This window comes from Macaca mulatta, chromosome 7, assembly GCF_049350105.2.
Source record: "Macaca mulatta isolate MMU2019108-1 chromosome 7, T2T-MMU8v2.0, whole genome shotgun sequence".
In the NCBI taxonomy this organism is placed as follows: domain Eukaryota; kingdom Metazoa; phylum Chordata; class Mammalia; order Primates; family Cercopithecidae; genus Macaca; species Macaca mulatta.
The window spans coordinates 127,385,077-127,406,439 of record NC_133412.1 but is presented as its reverse complement, the minus strand read 5'-3'; positions in this window follow the sequence as shown (position 1 = coordinate 127,406,439).

The window sequence follows — 21,363 nt, the reverse complement described above, 5'->3', positions numbered from 1 at the left end:
AGTTTCTTTCACCTGCGCCTGGCTCTTTCCTTCTTTCAGCCCCTCTTGCTCTATCTCTATTTAATAGGCGATGGAGGAGGTACAGCAGGTTCTCAGAGGCCTGCCATCAAGTTTTTGATGGTATCCATAGTCGCCATGGTGTGTAGTTGATGGATGGAGTAGTCTAGTTCCTTTTGAATAGGGAATGCCAGAAGACTTTTCATAATTTGAATATAATAATATTCTGTCATAACTTAATACATAAAAGTTACCAAGCTGATGTGAAACATACCAAGCTAATCAGTATTTTTTAGAATCCAGGAATCGAACAATCCATAACACTCAAAATGTTGTAAACCTCAAAATAGCCATTTTGCACTCAGGACGAAACAAAACTCAAATCGTGTTGTGAGTTGCTTCTCCCATAGTTTTTCCAGAAAGATGCTGTTGCTTAAAACCTAAGAACGACCAACCCTGAACAATGAAGAGAAACTAGGGCCAGCAGAGTCACAATTGGTTTTGTCCAAAGACATGCCTGTGAATCAAAGTCTACAATTGGACCCTCAAACAAGAAGCTTCGCAGCTGCTGATGGACACAGACACTAGGATTGCCTTCATATTTACCTCTTGAAACCATGATCAAGCCAGGACAGAAGTTTCTAGATCTGCTTTCCCTCACAACTATTCAACAGCTATCTGCTGTGGATTCCATGTGCATACATGTATGTATATGTACATGTGTACATATATATTATTATTAAAAGCTGATTTTGAGACCATATGCCTCAGGAAGTATTCATCTCATACAACTTTCTCTCTTGCTCACTGTATGTTAGCCACCCTGCTCATCTTCGTGTTCCTTGAATACATCAAGTCCATCCCCTCTTTATGGCTTTTGCACAACTTTTTCCTGTGCTTGAAATGTTCTTCCCTTCTCTCTTCGCATGGCTGGTTCTTTATCCTCATTCTAGTCTCAGCTCAAATGTCACCTTCCTGGCAGAGGCCTCCTCCTTTCCCTGTCACTCTATTCCACAGGGGTCAGCAAGCTATAGACTGGGGACCAAATTTAGCTGTCTTCTTGCTTTTGTAGGGCCCAAGAGCTAAGAATGGTTTTTACACTCTAAATCACTGAATAAAAACAAAAGAAAAATAAAATATCATGACACATAAAATTATATGAAATTCAAATTTTAGTGTCCATAAATAAAGTTTTATTTGAACATAGCCATGCTCATCATTTACATATTATCCATGGCTGCCCTCATGCCACAGTGGCAGAGCTGAGTAACTACTATAGAGAGTGTCGGGCCCACACTTATTTTCCCTTGGGCCTTTTACAGAAAAAGTTGCCAACCTCTCCTCTAATCTAGTCTGCCTTGTTCGCTCCTGCCTAGTGTGAGATGTAAAGTGGGCACTCAAAACTTATGTACTGAATGAACCAATGAAGAGATGGATAGGGTCCTTGGACCAACTTATTGACTCTGAAGTTTACACGGGCGCATCCACCCTTCCATTCATTCAGTAACTGTTTACTGAATGCCTACTATGTGGCTTACCCTTAACTTATCCAGTCCATTGCTTTCGTGGCCTCAAGTGATCCTTCTGCCTCAAGTTGTCCCATCAAGATGATTGTCTGTCCTGTGCTGCTGTGAAGTTAGCTTCAATGGGCTCAGCAGACTTCCCAAGTCATCAGACAGTTCTGACTCTCAGTGTCTATTGACTCTCACACAGGAGATATCCTGTGTGTTATATCCTCCCCTGATGACTGTATTAGGGTCTTGCATTGCAGGGCTCTAAATCTCCTTGCAGGATGACCTATCCGCCCTCCCTCAGGAAGAGGCATCTGCCCTATTTTTGCTCATTCAAGCACAACCTTTGCTTCTGCTTGTGTCCCAGAAATCCTCCTCTCCCCACATTCCCATTCATCCGGGCTTGCCCCGGTGGCCTCCCACACACACCTGCAAATCTCGTTCACACGGCGTCAGATTCATCATTGCTGGCCTGGAAGCATGAGAGAGGAGGGCCAGAGTCTGGTGGCGCACACACTTCCCCTTCCTCCTCCTCCTTCCTGCCTTCTCTGCAGAGGAGTTCTTGTGAAGGAGCCTCCGTGTGCTTTCCCTGGATGCCTGGTTACTAATGGTGCTTTTGGAGGAGGAGGATGTAGCAGTCTACTTTTATATATTAATGTATCTCAGTTCGTGGTGATGATAGGAAGATAATTACACCCCATGAGTTTACTTAGCAGTTGTTACGCTGAACAAGATGTTGAAAGATTTGATTTGAACACACAAAGGAGAATATGATTCATCTTTATGGAAGCCTATTCTCTATCTCATGTTCTAGGATAAAGTGTCCTTTTTTTTCTTTTTTGAGATGGAGTCTCGCTTTGTTGCTCAGACTGGAGGGTAGTATCTTGGCTCACTGCAACCTCTGCCTCTTGGCTTCAGGCAATTCTCCTGCCTCAGCCTCCCGAGTAACTGGGATTACAGGTGCCCACCACCATGCCCAACTAATTTTTGTATTTTTATTAGAGACAGGGTTTCACCATGTTGGCCAGGCTGATCTCGAACTCCTAACCTCAAGTGATCCACCCACCTCAGCCTCCCAAAGTGATGGGATTACAGGTGTGAACCACTGCACCAAGCTTAAAGTGTCAATTTTTATACTTACCTGGTTTGCAATTATAATGACCATACAATCCGGACTTTTAGGCCCATCTGGTTTAAAATGTACTTTCCCATTATAAAAGTCATAAACCCCAATACTGAGTTAGTGAGTCTGGTCACTCTATCTGTAAGATTTTAGTAGGAAAAGTTGATCTATTTTGACACTTTTTTAAAGCTCTTGATGGGTTGTCAAATTCTCCTCTGGGCAATAAGGAGGAGGCAGAGTTCAGCCAGGGTGGGAGATGGTTAGAGAAGTTAAGGACAGCTGTTGAACAGGGCTTATGGGGAACTGAGATAAGATAAAACTGACTGATTGCAATCAGTTCACTGATTTACCTGATTGATTAAGAGTCGGGGACTATATCTCCTGTGTCACGTCTATCCCCTTTCTTGGTTCTTACTTTAAATATGGGTCTCCTCGTGTTCCTGTAGAGCCTCCAAGAACACCAGAGTAGAAAGTTCAAATAAAGGGTAATGCCATTTATGTTGGCCACCTGGCAACCCCAAGCACTGAGAAAAGCTCCAGGCCCATGTGGGTGCTTCATAAACATCATTTAACGTTTAATGGAGGGAAGAGACTAGTAAATGTGCTCTTGGTTGGCAAGAGGATAGGGAATCTGATCCCTTCCTTCTGACATTTAAGCCCTGCTTTTTTCCACACACAAAAACACATAATATAGCCAAGAAGAAAAGATGAGACACATATAGGAGGTTCAATAAAACAATTCATAAGGAAAAAAAAAAAGAATTCCTGCTTTTGTTGTTAAATGGGCATTCAAAAATACCAACCCTGAGGTGCAGAGGTGGATACATCCCGACATCATGAAACACAAGTCTTGAAAAATATACTGGCCAGTCAGATTTGGACAGAGGGTAAAATCAGGGACTGTCTGGCCCTTCTTTTCTCCCCTACCGCCAGTCTTTGTTCCAAAGACCTCTAGGACTCATAAGATCAGAGCATCTTAGAATTGTAAGTCCGTGTATAACACCTGTGAGTTTTGTAAAATCCAGATGCGGATTCACTAGGCCTTGGGCGGAGCTGAGATCCTGCACTTCCAACAGGCGTCCAGTGATGCCGACACGGCGGACCCACAGCCCTCACTCTCAGTAGTGAGGCCTTAGAGAACAAGTTCTTTGGTCTAAATTGCTTGCTTCATCTTGGCCTGAGGTTCAACTCAATTCTGGGGCCAGGACTCTGAAGTGAGTGACATTTTCCAGGGCTGGGGTGTTGGAAATGTGTGTGTGCTGTGTGTTGCTTGGGCTCCTTGCAGTCCTGCTTTTGGAGTTCCTGGACAAGTATCCTCCACAGCTTCCAGTGGGACTGAGATGCTCTTTGCCTTCCCTGCCACTTGCTGTGCTCTGTCTCCATCAGGGTCCCCGATCCTAGGCTGGCAGTGGGAGCTGCTTACCCCTAGGTGAAGGCTCTGCCACGCGTTGGCTGTGAATACTGGGCACTTGAGTGCTTGGTGTCAGTTTCTTCGTCTGTAAAATGGGAACAATAATATTTACCTATGTGATAGCATTTGTAGGATTCAGTGAGTTAACCCAGGTAAGATACGTAACACAGTGCCGAACTCTGAGTAAGCTCTCAGGGAATGGTAGTCAGTCTGCTCACATACACTGGTCTCTGCCCTTTTGATGATGCTTAGGAGGGATGTGTTGTTGTATGTGTGACTAAGTTTTCATCACGTATGTTGGCCTCAGGGAGACAGTTACACTGTGATTAGAAGACTGTGAAGTGAGTGAGCTCAGGGGGCAAATGACAGGGCTAGTCTTGGTCACCTAAGGTCATCTCAGGTGGCAGGTTCAGTATATGGACTCTTGGGGAAATCCAAGAGACTGGCAACCACCCTAGCAGTCTCAACAAAAGTGGAGGACTTTCTAGATACACAGCTGCTGTGGTAGCAGGCATCTTATCCTCTCCCAGAAGTGACGCCAGTGCTCCTGAATCCTATGACCAGGTCTTACAGATGATTCTGCTGATCTCTGCTGCTTCTATCATCACCTGGGTCCACTTTCCCACTCTGGCATGAGCGAGAAATCCCTCTCCTCTCCTTCCCTCATGCTTTCTGCTCGTTTTTCCTGTGTCTGTCTTCCATTCTGCTGCTATTCTTCTGCTCACTCTATTTCCCGATGTCTTGAATGCAAACCCTCTGAGAGAGTATCTGATTTGGTTCAGTCGAATCCAGTGTAGAATGCCTCAGTGGAGCCCCTTATGAGTCACTGGTCAGCATGTGATCCTATCAGCTGTGGCTAGCACACCATGGTTACAAGGTGTAAGTCATGATAGTCTTCTGGTTAGTAACGGGTGCAGGTACATAGGTCATGTGCCATATAGGATGCTTTCGGCAGAAAATTTAATTCAAATGGCTTGCAAAATAAAGAACCAATGATCTAATATAATAATATGTCCAGAAGTAAGGTGTTTCTTGGGTGGACTATTGTTGGTTGCTTGTCTAAACCTATTTTTTTCTTCTTTCCTTGCTTAAAGAGCATGGATTTTGTTTCCATATGAAAATATATGGTTGGGAAAGATTACCCTATCCCCAGAGCCGTAAGAAGGGATTTTGATGAATTTCTTTCTGTTCTTTCTGCCAGTGATTGGCTTAGGAAGGGGCATGTGACCCAAGACACAGGAACTTCTGGGAAAAGTTTACTTGCTCTTAAAAAGCAAAGTGTGTTAACTTTCCAACTTAGCAATCCCACTAGAGGGAAATGAAAACATATGTCCACACAAATACGTGTTTGTGGATGTTCGTAGCAGCTCTATTTGTAGTAGCTCAAACTGGAAACAGCCCAAATGCCCATTAGTTGGTGAATGGATAAAAAACTATAGTATAGTTATACAATGGAATACTGCTCAGCAATAAAACAGAATACACTACTGATATGTGCAACATGAAAGAATCTCAAATGCATTGTGCTGAACAAAAGAAGCAAGACACAAGAGGCTATCCTAATGTATCATTATATTTATCTGAAATCCTTGCAAAGGGAAAATTATAGGGACAGAAATCAAATTGGTGGTTGCCAGGTGCTCAGGTTGAGAGAGGGGATTCACCACAGGCAGACCTGAGGGAATTTTTGGTGCGATGGAAATGTTCTCTACCTTCATTGCTACATGACTGTATACATTTATCAAACTCATCAAACTATACATTTAGAAATGACGAATTTTACTGTCACTTTTGTATCCATAAACCTGAGTTTTAAAAAAGCCACATGTGAGAGGAAGCAGGCCCTTTTCTGCCTTTGGACAATGCTTTCAACATATGTTATCTGAAACCAAAGTGGCATCATGGGACCATGATGGGGAGCCAAACTGGAAGGTCTCACACTGAGGAAGGTAGAGTGGAAAAATTTGTTGAGTTGCTAAATTAACCAGCCCCAGAATTGCCCTACTGATGGCACCAGTGGGCCCATCTGGAGCAGCCACTGACATGGTGCTGACTGCAGTTGGGGAGGCGTGACTGGGGCTGGGCCCTCCAGGCAGCTGGTGCAAGTCGGTGGGAGTGGGGAACAGGCGGAAGCCCCGTCCCCTTCCAAGTTCGCAGGGTGGTAGCCTTGTACAACCTGGGTGCAGCTGCTGCCACCCCGCCATGCCTGCAGGCCCCGGAGTCTCTGCGCTCTTAGGGGTGGAAAGCCCCCCTGTCCCCATAGGCTCAGAAGTGCCTGGTCCTGCTGCCTGGCCTCTCCCAGCTCCCGGCACCTGCTCCAATCTTGGAGCAAAGTTGAGACTCAGCCTGGGCCTATTGCAACCTGGGCTACTGCAACCCAGCCATGGGTGTGCACACTTAGGGCAGCGCTGACATGCCAGCCCCTGCTGCCTTGGCCACCTCCAGACTTTGGGTGCTGATGGGGGCTAAGGGTGGCTTGGCACAGGCTTGTAGGCACCCCTTGGCACAAACAGCTTGGGTGATGGCAGGAGGCAAACAGGCTCCTGGATGGAAAGAGGTGAGTCCCTGGTGAAGCCCCACCTTCATGCCAGGAACAGCCTGAAGCCTGGGGTCTGGCCTGACGGACCAGAATGGGAACTTATGGTGCTTTTCCTGGGTCTGCTCATGGCCACCTCTGAGCCAATCAGCATGCACTTCCCCACTCTGAAGCCCATAAAAAACCCTGGACTCAGCCAGACTCCAGGAGATGACCAGATGACCAGCTGTGGAGAGGAGCTGCCCACTGTGGGCCTCCTCCCTGCCGAGAGCTGAATACTCATCAGGATGCCCTGCCTGTGGAGAGGAGCTACCCACTGCGGGTCTCCTCTGAGCTATTCAGTTGCTCAATAAAGCTCGTATTCACCTTGCTCACCCTCCACTTGTATATGTACCTCATTCGTCCTGGACACAGGACAAGAACTCAGCACCTGCTGAATGGTGGGGCTAAAACAGCTGTAACACAAACAGGGCTGAAACATGCCCTTGCTTGCCACATTGTGAGTGACAAGGAGACAAGAGAGAAGGAGAGAAGTGATGTGGCCTTTTGGGGAGCTCAGGCTTGGAGCTTCCTGAGCCCGGACTGAGACACCCGCTCTGGGGCTCTGTGGTTCCTGGGGTCTCCAAGCTTCCGGGCACCACCACATTCCCTGGTGCCAGCCATAGAAGCTGCTTGTAGGACACCAAGTCCAGCTGCAGCCTCACAGGGAGCCAGTGCCCATATTCGTGCCTGAAGCTGCCTGCCCCGCTGCAGATGGCATGCCTGGCTGTGTGCAGTGGCTGGATCCCATGCTCGCTTGCTCACGCACACGTTGCTGGTCTGTGCTTGGCTCACCCTTGGCAGGCATGAGATTTAGGCTGGTAGCATGAGCTTGAGTGCAGCCTGCTAGGCTGAGTGGGCAGAATGATCCCAGAGGGCCTAAGTAAAAACTTGGGCAAATGCACCACCAGCCCCAGAGGTTTCCAGCCAGTGAAGTGACACCCCAAGGATCCTGTGACACTACCTCTGACTTCTTGTTATATGAGAACATTAATTCTTTGTGTGCTTAAGCTAGTTGAATCAGGTTTTCTGCCCAAAGCATCCCATCCTAAATGACACATGATCTATGTGTAAAGGACATCTTGCAGTAACTTTGTCCATCAGAATGGGACTGTAGAAATGGAAGAAACTCACAGGATCATTGTCCATCTCCTACAATAATCTACAGACACTGCATGTGGTGATTTATTCATTTTAGTCTTGAGTCTCTTACTTTATACTTCCCACTTATTACTATAAAAGTTTCTAGTCACAAAGACAAATGAAACAGAATAGAGAACCGAGAAATAAGACTACACACCTACAACCATCTGATCTTTGACAAATGTGATAAAAACAAGCAATGGGGAAAGGATTCCCTATTTAATAAAGGGTGTTGGGAGAACTGGCTAGCCATGTGCAGAAAATTGAAAATGGACCCCTTCCTTACACCACAGACAAAAACCAACTCAAGATGGATTAAGAACTTAAACATAAAATCCAAAACTATAAAAACCCTAGAAGAAAACCTAGGCAATACCATTCAGGACATAGGCATAAGCACAGATTCCATGACAAAGATTCCAAAAGCAATTGAAACAAAAGCAAAAATTGACAAATGGGATCTAATTAAACTAAAGAGCTTAGCTTCTGTACAGCAAAAGAAACTACCAACAGAGTAGACAGACAACCTACAGAATGGGAGAAAATTTTTGAAATCTATGCATCCGACAAAGGTCTAATATCCAGCATATATAAAGAACTTAAATAAATTCACAAGAAAAAAGCAAACCACCCCATTAAAAAGTGGGCAAAGGATATGAACAGACACTTCTCAAAAGAAGATATACATGCGGCCAACAAACATGGAAAAAAGCTCAACATCACCGATCATTAGAGAAATGCAAATCAAAACCACAATGAGATACCATCTCACACCAGTCAGAATGGCTATTATTAAAAGTAACAAAATAACAGATGCTGGAGAGGATGTGGAGAAAAAGGAACACTTTTACACTGTTAGTGGAAGTGTAAATTAGTTCCCCATTGTGGAAGACAGCGTGGCGATTCCTCAAAGACCTAGATACAGAAATACTATTTGACCCAGCAATCCCATTACTGGGTATATGCCCAAAGGAACATAAATTGTTCTGTTATAAAGACATGTGCACACGTATGTTCATTGCAGCACTATTCACAATAATAGCAAAGGCATAGAATCAACACAAACACCCACCACTATAGGCTGGATAAAGAAAATGTAGTACATATGCCCCACAGATACTATGCAACCACAAAATGAAGGAGACCATGTCCTTTGCAGGGACATGATACACGTTTACCTATGTAACAAACCTGCACATCCTGCACATGTACCCCGAACTTAAAATAAAAACAAAAGACAAAAAAAAAACCAAACAACAATAACAGAAGTTTCTAGTATATCTGCTTCCCTTAGTCTAGGAGTCTCCAGCCCCCAGGCTGTAGACCAGTCCACTATGAGGCCTGTTAGTGCAGTTTTCAGGGCCTGCTTGGAAATTAAATATGAAAGTGAATACTTATTTAGCATAAGAAAAGAAATCACAAAATATTACACTTTTGTAAGTGCTGGCAACCACCATACATATGGTAATAATGCAGAAAAGTAACTGAAGATTTTATTGATTAGCTGCCTGACATGCTGTCCTAATATGTTGCCCTCTACATTTCCCCTCCTTAGAATTTTACACATATGATGACTGAAAACATTTTTCCGTAGATTAGCTTCTGGTTGCTTACATTTCAAACCCTGTTTCTCTCCTGGTATCCACATACTTGTGCTGCTCACAGAGTAGCGGCTCAAGAATGATGAGTGAATGAATGGGAGAATGGATCAGCCCATTGGAATTTGAGCTTGTGTTGAGAACTAAGAAGCACATAGTCTATAATTCGCAGATACATAGTTTTTCCTTTCCTACCACCCCTCCTTGCCCCCAGGTTATAGCTTAGGAGTTTCAAGTTTAGCTAGTTTCTGACAATTGTGTCCGTGGATATTTGAAAAAATTTGGACATGTTTACTCTTTTACTACAAATATAAATACAGCCTAATCAGCACTGATTGAAAAGGGGCTCAGAAAAGGGGCTTATCTGTAATGAGTGGAGCAAAGAGGCCCCTTTGTGAGATCAAAACTGAGTTGAGTCAGCCCCATTCTCCAAGAAGCCAAGCAGGACCAGTAATGTGGAATGACATAGTGTCCAATGTGGGCACCACTGCCTGAGATCATCCATCAGCTGCTGGAAAGGAACAAGGTAAAACCCGCTTCATTTACTTTGAGACAGTTCTGACAAACAAAGCCCACACAGCTCCATCAACAGCAGAAAGCATGAGGGGAAAGGGGCCGACGCTGAACCATGTTCCTCCACTCCCCAGGACATGGAGCCCAGTTCCTTCCTGTCCCCGCGTGTCTCCTCACCATATTGGATTCCCACCACTTCCTCAGCCTGAAGCCTCCATCACCAAGACCCACTGGGAATGGCCCAGGCTTGCTGCCGTTGTCTGTAGCTGCCTATCTCTTCCAGGATAAAGTCCGAACTCCAGCTTGAATGCAGAGTTTCTCCCTGCCAGGCCTCCGTGTCTCCTTTTCAGCCCCACTGGCCATGAACACGTTTTGCACTTTTGCACGATTCTCTAGTTTTCTCCAGGTATCCTGGTGTTTCGCTACTGTACCTTTGCTCACATCATCCCTCTCCTGTCTGAAATGCTGTAACCCTCTGCTTTCTCCGGTCAGGTCTGACTCAGCTTTAAGTTTTAGGGCAGATATCAACTCCTCCAGATGTTCTTGCTGCCTGCCTCCCCAAGTGCTTGCTCACTGCTGTACCATTGCTCTAATTTTCTTCTGACCCCAAAGCTTGAAACATAGTAGCTGCTCCAATGCACATTTTGCTATATTGTTTGAGAATATTCAATTCTGCTATAGAAGGAAACAAATAGAATGGATAAAACTGGTAAGGTGTGTTCAGCACAGATAACAAGTAGACTATTGACAAATAAGTAGAGCATGTGTGAAAGCAGACACAGAGGTGGAAGGACCAAGTAGTTACTAAATATTCACGACACACTAAATACACATGAGGTACTGTTGCAGGACTTTTCCTTAGTTCAGCTGAAGATAGGGTCCTTGTCCATTGAAGGGTGTGTAAAGCTGGGTTTTATTGGGTAAAAAGTGGGGGAAAAAGGGGGAACAGGATCCTCTGCAAGGCCAGAGTCCCTGCTAGAGCACTTCCCACCCACAGTTTGAATCTCAGGTCCACACAGGAAGAGGAGGGGCCAGGCTCCTCTCCGCAGCAAATGGCAGGAACCTCTGTGGTTCCACTTCAGTGTGCATTCCTGTCAGTGTGCAGGCCAGCTGGCATTTTGCCAGGGAACCCCTCCCACCTGGCTGTCTCAGTACTGAATATTTATAATGTCTTAATTTGAATCCCTATTGTCACACCCATTTGGCCCCATGTGTCTTCTACCCAAGAGGTAGGATAAAATTCATGGCTGCTCAATAGGGTAACTATCAAGTTACCCAAGTGGACTTGCTCCTGGGTCTATCTGATAGAGCAAATGTGCATGTTCTTGACCCCTGGCACCTTTGTCTGTTGGATCCTCTTGCTCAAACCTCAACTCTGGCCCTCATAATCATACCATTGGTGGAAAAGGCAGAACCCAGAATTTAGGCTGTGTGGTTCTTCCACCTGCTTTCACTCTATCTTATGTGTGATAATTTACACCATGTATTTTCCCTTTGCTACTCACTGTGTGCTTTAAATGGACGTAATGAACCCTATGATGTAAGCATTTTCATGTAGTCTGAGAGCCTTTCTGTTCCATGACCTCTGGGAGAGCTTCTCAGGTAGTGTACTTAGGGACTACCATTGTGCCATGGCAATTTCTCACGCAACACTGCTCAGTAGATATCTCCTTAAGGAGTGACTCTGTGAATGAACACGCTGAGGAATTCAGAATTGTCTTTCAGACCTCATAGACTCATAGTTCTACCTGTCACAGGAAAAAGAACTGTGAAAACCTGACTACTGTGGCTGCCTTTTATGCATCCAGAATGACCTTTACTTTCCCTGGACAGGTAGGGGAGACTTGCAAGACTAGAAGTAGGGTAAGCAGATCAGGGGCAGGGGGTTTCAATGTGAAGAATGAGAACAGAAGCTGGGAATGCATGGTAGGCAGGAATGTCATTTCCCAGAAAATGGTAGTGATGGGAAGAGGATAAGAAGAATGGTTTATGTATCCAGAAATGAAGTGGAGCAATGCAAGGAAGATGAAGAGAAATATGGGATTTAGAAATATAGAATGGAAGTGTAGTGTGTAGGAGAGTGGACAAAAACAGGGGAAGCTGGGGTGGAATATTGGGGCACTAGCAATGTTCTGGGTTGTGTAGAAAACAAGGTATGGAAAAGTCTGGGTTGGTACAAACTCAGGAGGAGCTGTGGGGGTTCAGGATTTTTTGATTTATGAATTTATAGAAGTAGAAAGTTTCTACTTTACTGATGTGTTGCTTCTGTTTGTGTTAGGTTAATTCTCCATGTATCCTTCCCCTACCATTTTTAATTTTATTTTTAATTTAATTTTTTTTTTTTTGAGACCGACTTTTGCTCTTGTTGCTTAGGCTGGAGTGCAATGGTGTGATCTCGACTCACCACAACCTCTGCCTCCTGAACTTAAGCGATTCTCCTGCCTCAGGCTCCTGAGTAGCTGGGGTTATAGGCATGCGCCACCACGCCCGGCAGATTTTGCATTTTTAGTAGAGGTGGGGTTTCTCCGTGTTGGTCAGGCTGGTCTCAAACTGCCAACCTCAGGTGATCTGCCCGCCTTGGCCTCCCAAAGTGCTGGGAGTACAGGCGTGAGCCACCGTGCCCGGCCCCCCTCCTTTTTTTTTTTTAAAGTGCAAATGCTCTCTACATTGTTTGATATATTTTAAATAATACAGATCACCTCAGTCTCCTTTCTTAAATAGGTTCCTTGAAGTACAGGTAAGCAAATAAATACTCAAACAATTAAATGAAATTTCCTTCTATTGATGGTCTGTGACCATTCTGAAAATAACATCTGCCCTCTACTTGGCTCCAGGGGATTTTATGAGCATTAATGACATGTCTGAAAAGCGTTTCATTTCCTTGGAAACGAGCTTAACAAAGTGTTTTTCTCTCTACAATGATATAACAAGCCACTCATGCTGTGCTACTGATTTATAATAATTGAAACTTTGGTTGCTAAAAAATTTAAGTACTTTGATGGCAGCTCAAAATAAAATCTTTAATATTTTTATATCTCTTACATGTTTTAGGTGATAGATAAGTAAATGGCCTTTTCATGACTTAAAAAATATTTCTATGATATTTATTCTTCCATCATATTTTAACTAGTTCTTACATCAGTTCACAAGGTCATGGACTTGGCCTGTTTTTCATTTCACGAACATCTGGATTTATAGTGAATGATTCATGTGGCCCGATACATAGCTGCCCTCTTTTTGCTCTCTCTTATTATCACTTGTGGAATTCGATTTACCTCCTACCCTGTGAGCTATTCTTTCATTTGAAACAATTTCCTCAGTTATACAGGTCTCTAGTTAAAGGAATAATCATGATTAATTATTCTACTGTAACGGAAAATGCTATCTGGAATGAGTTTTCCCATTTTGAGATAGAAAAATTCATGTCATCTTTTGCAAAGAACACCACAAAGGGCCGAGACGACGACGACAACAACAACAACAACAACAACAGCAGCAACAACAAAGCCCCAAAGCAGGAGAAGGTCTCATACAAAATAGAATGGAGGAAACAAAGTCAGAATGCTTAGATACACTTTTCCTGCTTTTTCGTCTTAGTGCTCCTCACCTCTTGACAAGTTACGTGGCTGTTGACAGATTGTTTATCTCCCTCCTACTCCCTTAGCATATAACCTTCATGGAAGCAGGGAGTGTGTGGCCATCAGCTCTAACTGTGCCCAGCACACAGTAGACATCCAACAAATATTTTTGGAGTGAATGAATGAAAGGTCCATCCATCTGTCAGTCAAATAACAAAAATAGTCCATAATAATAACTACTAGAATTTATGGGCTGCCCCTGTACCAGGTTGAATAGTGTCTTGCTAAGATTCATGGCTAGCCAGAACCTCAGAATGTGTTGTTATTTGGAAATAAGGTCCTTGAAGATCTAACTAGATTAAGATGAGGTCCTACTGAATTAGGATGGTTCCTAATTCCAATATGACTGATATCCTTATAAGAAGAGGAAAAGACACACAGACAGAGGGACACACAGGGAAGAAGCCCACATAGTGATGTAGGCAGAGATTGGAGTTATTCAGCTGCAAGCCAAGGAATGTCAAGAGGTGCCAGCACCCAGAAGTTAGGAGAGAGGCATGCAATAGATTCTTCCTTAGCGCCTCCAAAAGGAATCAGCCTGCAGACACCTTAATTCTGGACATCTGGCCTCCAGAATTGTGAGATAATACATTTCAGTTATTTTAAGCACACTAATTTGTAGTGCTTTGTTACGGCAACCCTAAGAAACTAATATAATCCCATCTTTTGTCAAGTCCTGGGCCAATTCCATTTACAAAGACACTCAGGTTAAATAAGAAGCTAAAAGTCTGGCTAGTGGGTGACTGAGCCCAACTCTGGTCTCTGTGTTTTCTAGCATTTCAGACTGTTGTCTACTACATGGCCAGCTTGGGGCCAGGAGTTTAGGGCCTTGTAAAAAGACAACATCTCTACCTTGGGGTAATTTCATGGCTGCTTTTTTACCAAGTTATGATTAGAGAAGGAAGTATGGAGAGGGGGTGTGTACCTTTTTTAATAAGAGGTTTGTGCCAGTGGAGTCCATGTTAATGCAAGTCAGCCAAAAACCAGGGAATGTGCTCATTGCATTTCCAGAATTTCTTCTGAATCTGTGACTCTATTATCAATTGTTCTCTAAGGCTTTGAAAACCATCTGACAGTATCTACTGAAGTTGAATATAAATATGCATACTCCATAAGCCTGCAATTTTACCCCTAGACATATATACCCAACCAAATGCATACATATGTTCACCAAAAGACATGTATCAGAAAGTTCATAACAGTACCATTGGTAGTACTCCCAAGCTAGAAACTACCCAAATGGCCATTTATAACATGAAAAATAAATTGTGGTATGTTCATTTAAAAGTAGATTATACTGCAATAAGAATGAATGAACTATTGTTACATGCAACAATATCTCACAAGATGATACTGAGTGAAAGAAGCCAGTCAACTAGAAAAAAGGGTATATATTGATTAATTTCATTTATAGGCATTTCAAAAATGAGCAAAATAAGCTATAGTTTTAGAAATCAAGATAATGATTTATTTCTGAGTGGTTAGTGAAGTACTAATTCACTAATATTTTGTTTGTTGATCCGGGTGCTAGTTACTTGGGTTTGTTCAGTTTTTAAACAAAATGTGAGCTGTGCCCTTATGATTTGTGTATTTCTGTATGCCTAGATAATACTTCGATAAAAAGTATAAAAAGTAATATGAAGAAAACTTTCAAAAACCCTCTGCCATCTTGTTCTACCTCCACACTAGAATGATCCTCCAGCTGTACCTGGAGAAACTGCTCTTGGGATGCTGTGCTCTCTAGCCAGCAGGTTGGTTTCCAAATTGCTCTTTCCTCTGTACTTAGGCTGTTGCCTAGCAGGAGAAATGAGCCTTTGAACATCCGCATGCTCAGAAGAGATGAAGGACCATTTCTGAAAGTGGCAAACTGCAAGGACTCCTGGCGGCCTTCATCACAGAGCAAAGGACAACCCATGTTTTTAGTGAACTATCAGAAAAGAGATGTCTTCTGAACTCAGGGAATAACTTTAAAAAATCTATGTTTTTACTGTAGTTCTAGAAAAAATATTCAGTCAGATGATTACAATTTTAAAAGAAGGTAAGCTTTACTCATTTTTTCAACTGGTTGGCTGCGATTCTGAATTAGATTTAGTTGCTGAGTCTAAACTCCATGTAATATAATGGTGGTGAAGGTTAGGGAGAGCTGTTCTGCTTCCTGCACACACCTGCTTTGTACTCTCTGATGCTTGAAATTCCATTATTAGGATAGTAAGTCATTTCACAATCAGAGATGTAGAAGAAAGTAAGATGAAATATACCTGGGAAAAGTAACTCATTGGCTTTAAGCCACACTAATAGATTAAATAAAGGATTGCAGGGCCTTTCTAGATTTTGATGAGATGGGCAAAATTTAGAATGCTGGAACTTAAAACAGGGGTAAAGATACCAGAAACACTATTAGTGCTCAAGGTGGGGAGACAAGCTGTGGTCCAGAATCATGAATTTCAAAATTTTGTGTTGTGGGATGTGGAGGAAAAGATTAAAACAAAAACAAAAACAAAAAACTTAAACTCTTTGTCTTGAACAAATTGGTAGAGTCAGACGTTTGCCAGGGCAGTTCTGGTGCTGTTAGAATATGCTCTAAATCTGGAGAGGCCTTCCTGGCCTAGGCTAAGAGAAACTTTGTATCAGATGGGCTGTATTCACAAGACGGCTCCTGAACCCCTAGCACCCAACCCCGTCTCATCTTCTACCTGCCCCCTTCCGGTCCTGACTTTCCGCCTGGTACCTTGCTCCTTGGTACTATATTAAGGCCTCCTCTGCATGGAACTATTAATCCCATGGTAGATGAATCCCTCTTTGGCCTAGCCACTGAGCTCTCCTATCAGTACACATGGCCCTCGGAATCCACATCTGTGGATTCAACCAACCGTGGCCTGAAATGTATTTTAAAAAACAACAAAAAGTAACAACATGACAGTAAAAAGTAATACAAATAAAAGTACAGTATGACAACTATTTCCATAGTGTTTGCATTGTGTTATGTATTCTAAGTAATCTGGAGATGATTTAAAGTATATGGGAGGATATATGTAAATTATGAGCAAATACTACACCACATTATATCAGGGACTTCAACATCCATGGATTTTGGTATCCATGGAAGGTCCTGGAACCAATCCTCCATGGATACTGAGGGATGACTGTACCTTCCTGGGAGTGTCCCAATTTCAGCACTGACAGTCCTGTGTCCTGAGGAACCCCTCAATCCTGGGGAAGCCAAGATGGTGGGTCACCTAGTCCTGCTAGGTAAGGAAGCTCTGACTGACTGTAGCCCAAGGTTAGCCACTTCCCGGCCTGGTTCTTGAGATTTGGTCAGACAGATATGAAGAGAAGCCAATAGGAATAAGAGGGTGAAGATGCTTTGTGTTTGAGAAAGGGCCAGCTTTGGAACACTCTCTAGGAGACATCATACTTTTCTGCAAAGTGATTTGAGTTCTAGGAATAGTACCTTCTCCCTACCAAAGCTGCCACAGTGTAAAATAACAGTAACAGCAACCACAGCTAAATTTAACTGAACCCTTTCTGTGAGAGAGGTACTGTGCTAAGCCTTTTTCATGGATCTTCTTATTTAATCTTCAAAACAACCCAACTTTTACAGTTGAGGGAACTGAGGCCTAGAGATGTGTACTTGCCCAAGATCACTTAAAAAAGCTTGAAAAAGAAGAGCCGTTAGCCCCCAACTTGGGGTCACAAGTTGTAGATTTGATTCCCATCTATGTATTTACTCCATGTGTGACCTTGGGGGTGCCACTTTTCTTTTCTGAGTCTTATCTTGTCTGTAGACAAAAATGTCCTCCAAACAAAGTAGTTATGTAACTTAAGATACTGTATGTGAAAGTGCTTGGCTCCTAGTAGTTGCTCAATAAATATCACTTTCCTTTTCCGTCTTTCTTCCACTTGTTGTCAATTCATTTCCCTCCCTCTCTCTTTCCTCCCTGATGTTCTGATTTCTTCACACTCCCAAATACATTGTTTATACTTCTTTCGTGATACTTATCATGATGGCACAGGAGTATGGAAGAAACTTTAGAATTACATATTTCCAGGTTCAAATCTGGTTCAATTTCCTTTCTAACTGTGGACCTCAGGGAAGTTAATTCTCTGAGAATCTTGGTTTCCTCACTTGTGAAATGGAAATAAGTTCTTTTTAAAAAAATACGTAATAGATACAGATATTGTTATTGCTTTCGGTACCCTGTGCCACCCTTACTGAGCCCATATCTCATTTCCACTCTAGCAGTAGTTACTTGGGACTCAAGACTCATGCTGATAGTTCATAATCATGTCTCTCTCTGCTTTTTAGCATCTAGTCTTATTACAAACAGAAATGAGAGATACAGGGCTTCAAATGGAGTCAGGTGTCATATCACCATCTGCTATGATCTATTCAAACATATCAGAGTTTGTACAAAAATTCAGAAGCAGATTAGAAAGAGGAGAAAATATAATGAGTTTGCCAGGATTTGTATTGCTTATATTAATTTGGACTATAGTTTCAATCTAACTAGGAGTAGAATGCAATGTATTAGCCTATTAAGTACCCATCAGTAGTTGTGTCTATCTCCAGAACTTTGTGTCTTCAGTTTGGAAATCTCCAGCAAAGATTCAAACGTGGGCTTCCAATAATATGGCTTAGGATTCATTTCTGTCAGTTAACCCTACAGCATAACACTGTAATGTGGAGTCTTAATGATGCTCTGGTTCTCTGTCTCCCATACAGATCATTTAATTGTGCAAGGTGTTATGAATGATGCAAAGATGAAAAAATAGAGTTTCTACCTTTAAAGAGCTATAGCTTAATTGAAGTGGAAACCTAAGTGCAGAAATACTTTTGTCAAATGTCAGTGTGACAAGCACATCGTTATGTGCCATCTCCAATCATCCCCCAAAAAACTTTCATAGAGCCTGGGTTCCCTTCAAATAAACACAAAGAATTCAAGGTGGTTTACAGCTTTAAACCTTGAGATGGATTATAAAAAGTGTGCAAAGTATAAACTACATGGTTAAAAGACTCCAGGGAAAGGAAAGCTAATTTAGGACAAAATAGCACACAGGGATGTATCCTGTATGGTTCTGGGTGACAGCTTGAGGTCGATTGCATATTTGAGTTTCCTAAAGACCAAAGGGAAAAAAAACAGGCATTGTTTTGGGAATGTTGGTCTCAAGATAAAGTTGAATCAGTTTAGGAGAAGTACATTTTTCCGTGGAGACTTGAAAGCAAATTCTCCTTTAGGTCTTCATTAAGCAGACTCTGTAATACAGTGGACGTTGTCCCAGAAAGTATTCCTACACTAAAAACCATGGAAAGCTATTATATGACTGTTTCTTATAGTGTCCTTCGATATAAGTCTAAGATGAAAGCCCATTTTAGCAAAGTCAACATAAAATACATATTTATGTTTTTCTAACAATTTCTGTATAAATATAATTTCTTAACAATATTTTAGATTCAGTTAGTAGAATCAGGATCCTCATATTGCATTTGGTGGAGGTCTTTACATCTTTGAAAAATCTATAACAATTTCCACTCTCGTTTCTCCCCCTTGCCATTTAGTTGTTGAATAAATAAATAATTTATCCTATAGGTTTTCCCACATTTAGGGTTTGCCTGACTGTATCCTCGTGATTTCACTGAGTTTTAAATAATAATTACCTTATTTCCAAGGCAAGATGTTTTGTTTGGTTCTTTTTCAAACATATCTGGTCTTTTCTTCATTTTAGATGGTCTCTTCCTTTTTATTTATAGCTTCAATTATTTGTTTAAAAAGGTTAAATGTGCTTATCTTTCATTTAGTATCTGATAGTTCAATTATCTGAAGCCTTTATGAGTCTGGATATATTGTTTGTTGTTTCTGATGACTCCGGTTCAAAGGTACTTTTCCCCTGGTAGATTTTGTGATTTTTGATTGTGAGTTCATATTTCTTGGAATTATCTCTGAGGGAGTCCTGTGAGACCTGGGTTGAGGGTTTATTTCTCTGGGTGGATTTCCAATTGTCTTTGCCAGTTACCTGTGGGCATCATGGACTTGGGTCCATGTTCAATGATATTCTCATTGAGATTTTCTGGGCCACACAGATAGTGTGATTTCTAACCACTAAGTCTTCTGTGTGGCCAATTTGGGTTTATGAAATCTCAGAGAAAGAGTATGTTGTTTTGGTTCTTTTACCTCCTACCTAGAGCCCAGGTTTCCTCTGTGCTTGCCATTGGTGGATGGACTCTCTTTTAGTTTACTATTTTCCTGAGAGAATAACCCCCTAGTGAATACTATGTGGATAGATCACCAATCTAGTTTCCTGTTCTGCACAATGGCCGCATCAGTGCCCTTTCACTTCTCTGCTCATGGCCTCTGCTTCTTAGCAGATCTTCGGCTATTTTACTTACTTTATAAAATGGATTAATATACATCTATATACTTATACAATTTATATACTTTATAATTATATTGCATAATATATTATACATGATTACTGTCTGTTACATATAAAACAATATTATAGGTATCATTATTATGTAAATAATAATGTATATATATCTTAAGCATTTTTATGGTTGGAGGATTTCATGATCTCTTGTCTACGATTTTGCAAAAATGGGAGTCCCTGACTCCCTGAATCTTCAATTGGATTCAGATCCAGTATGTCTGTGTGTCAGGCCTGAACTCAGAGAATCTATCAGGACCCTTTGAGCCCGTGAGTTATGTCATCCATTGTATTCTCCCATGATGACCCAGAATATGTTGCTAAGCTTTTCTGTTATCCTGACTAGAACTTACCATCGCACTTGACTACCCTAGACATAGTCTCACTCCTAGTGAACTCTACCCGCAGATGGGTAGCCTTGCTATTGACTAAACAGACCTTCAGTTGCCTTGCCTGGCTTTCATGTTCCTCCCTGGATCCTTCTCTGATGTCAATTGCCATATTAGTCTTCTTGATCCTGAAGACTGCCTGAACCTAAGCTTGCTATGATCCTTAGAGAGCATATTTGCTATAATCTTTAAAGAGTATATTTGAGCAGTCCCATTGTCTTCAATAAGCTCCCGCTTCTGCACCTGATTTATCTCCCAAGCTACCCTCCCTGCTCACCCCACACCATGCAACCTCAAACATTCAGCCTCATTTTTGGTACCAGTCTTTGGGTATTCCCCAGGTTCCTTTGCTAGCCCTGGATTGCTGAGATAACAGCAGGCCTGGTGGCCAAAACTTCTTGAGCTCTGTCAGGAGTGATATTTGTGAAAAAGTGTTAATATAAAGCCCTTCTTGGACAATCCAGCCAGAGTAATTGCTCTTCCTTGAATTTTGACAGAATTTTGTACCACTCTTAAGGCACTCATTCACCTTCTCTTTTATGCTGTACTTTTTTAGGTAGATGTTTTGTCTTCTTTGCTAGAAAATTAGCTGCTTAAGAGTAGGACACGACATTGGGGTCAAGAGACCTGGGTTCAAATCCTGACCCTACTGTATTCTAGTTATGTGACTTTGGGCAAATTAACATCTCTGGGTCTCCATGTCCTCCTCTATAAACTGAGGATTATACCCAATTTTTTATATAAAAATTTTGGGGCCAGATGTGTTTAGAAACTTAGAAATCTTTCAGATTTTAGAAAAGTGATATGGTGTATATATATCATGTAATACATGGCAGAACCCTGTAATCAAATACTTTCCTTTTTCTGTGGCAACACATACAAATATTCGTAGGAAATGGATTAAATTAGGATAGTAATTATACTCATAGCATTTCATTTAGGTCAGTCTTTGCCACCAAATGAGTTAGAAAAAATAACTTTCAGTTTTCAGAGCTTTTTGGCTTTTGTAATTATGGATGGAAGATTGTGGGCCTGTATCCCC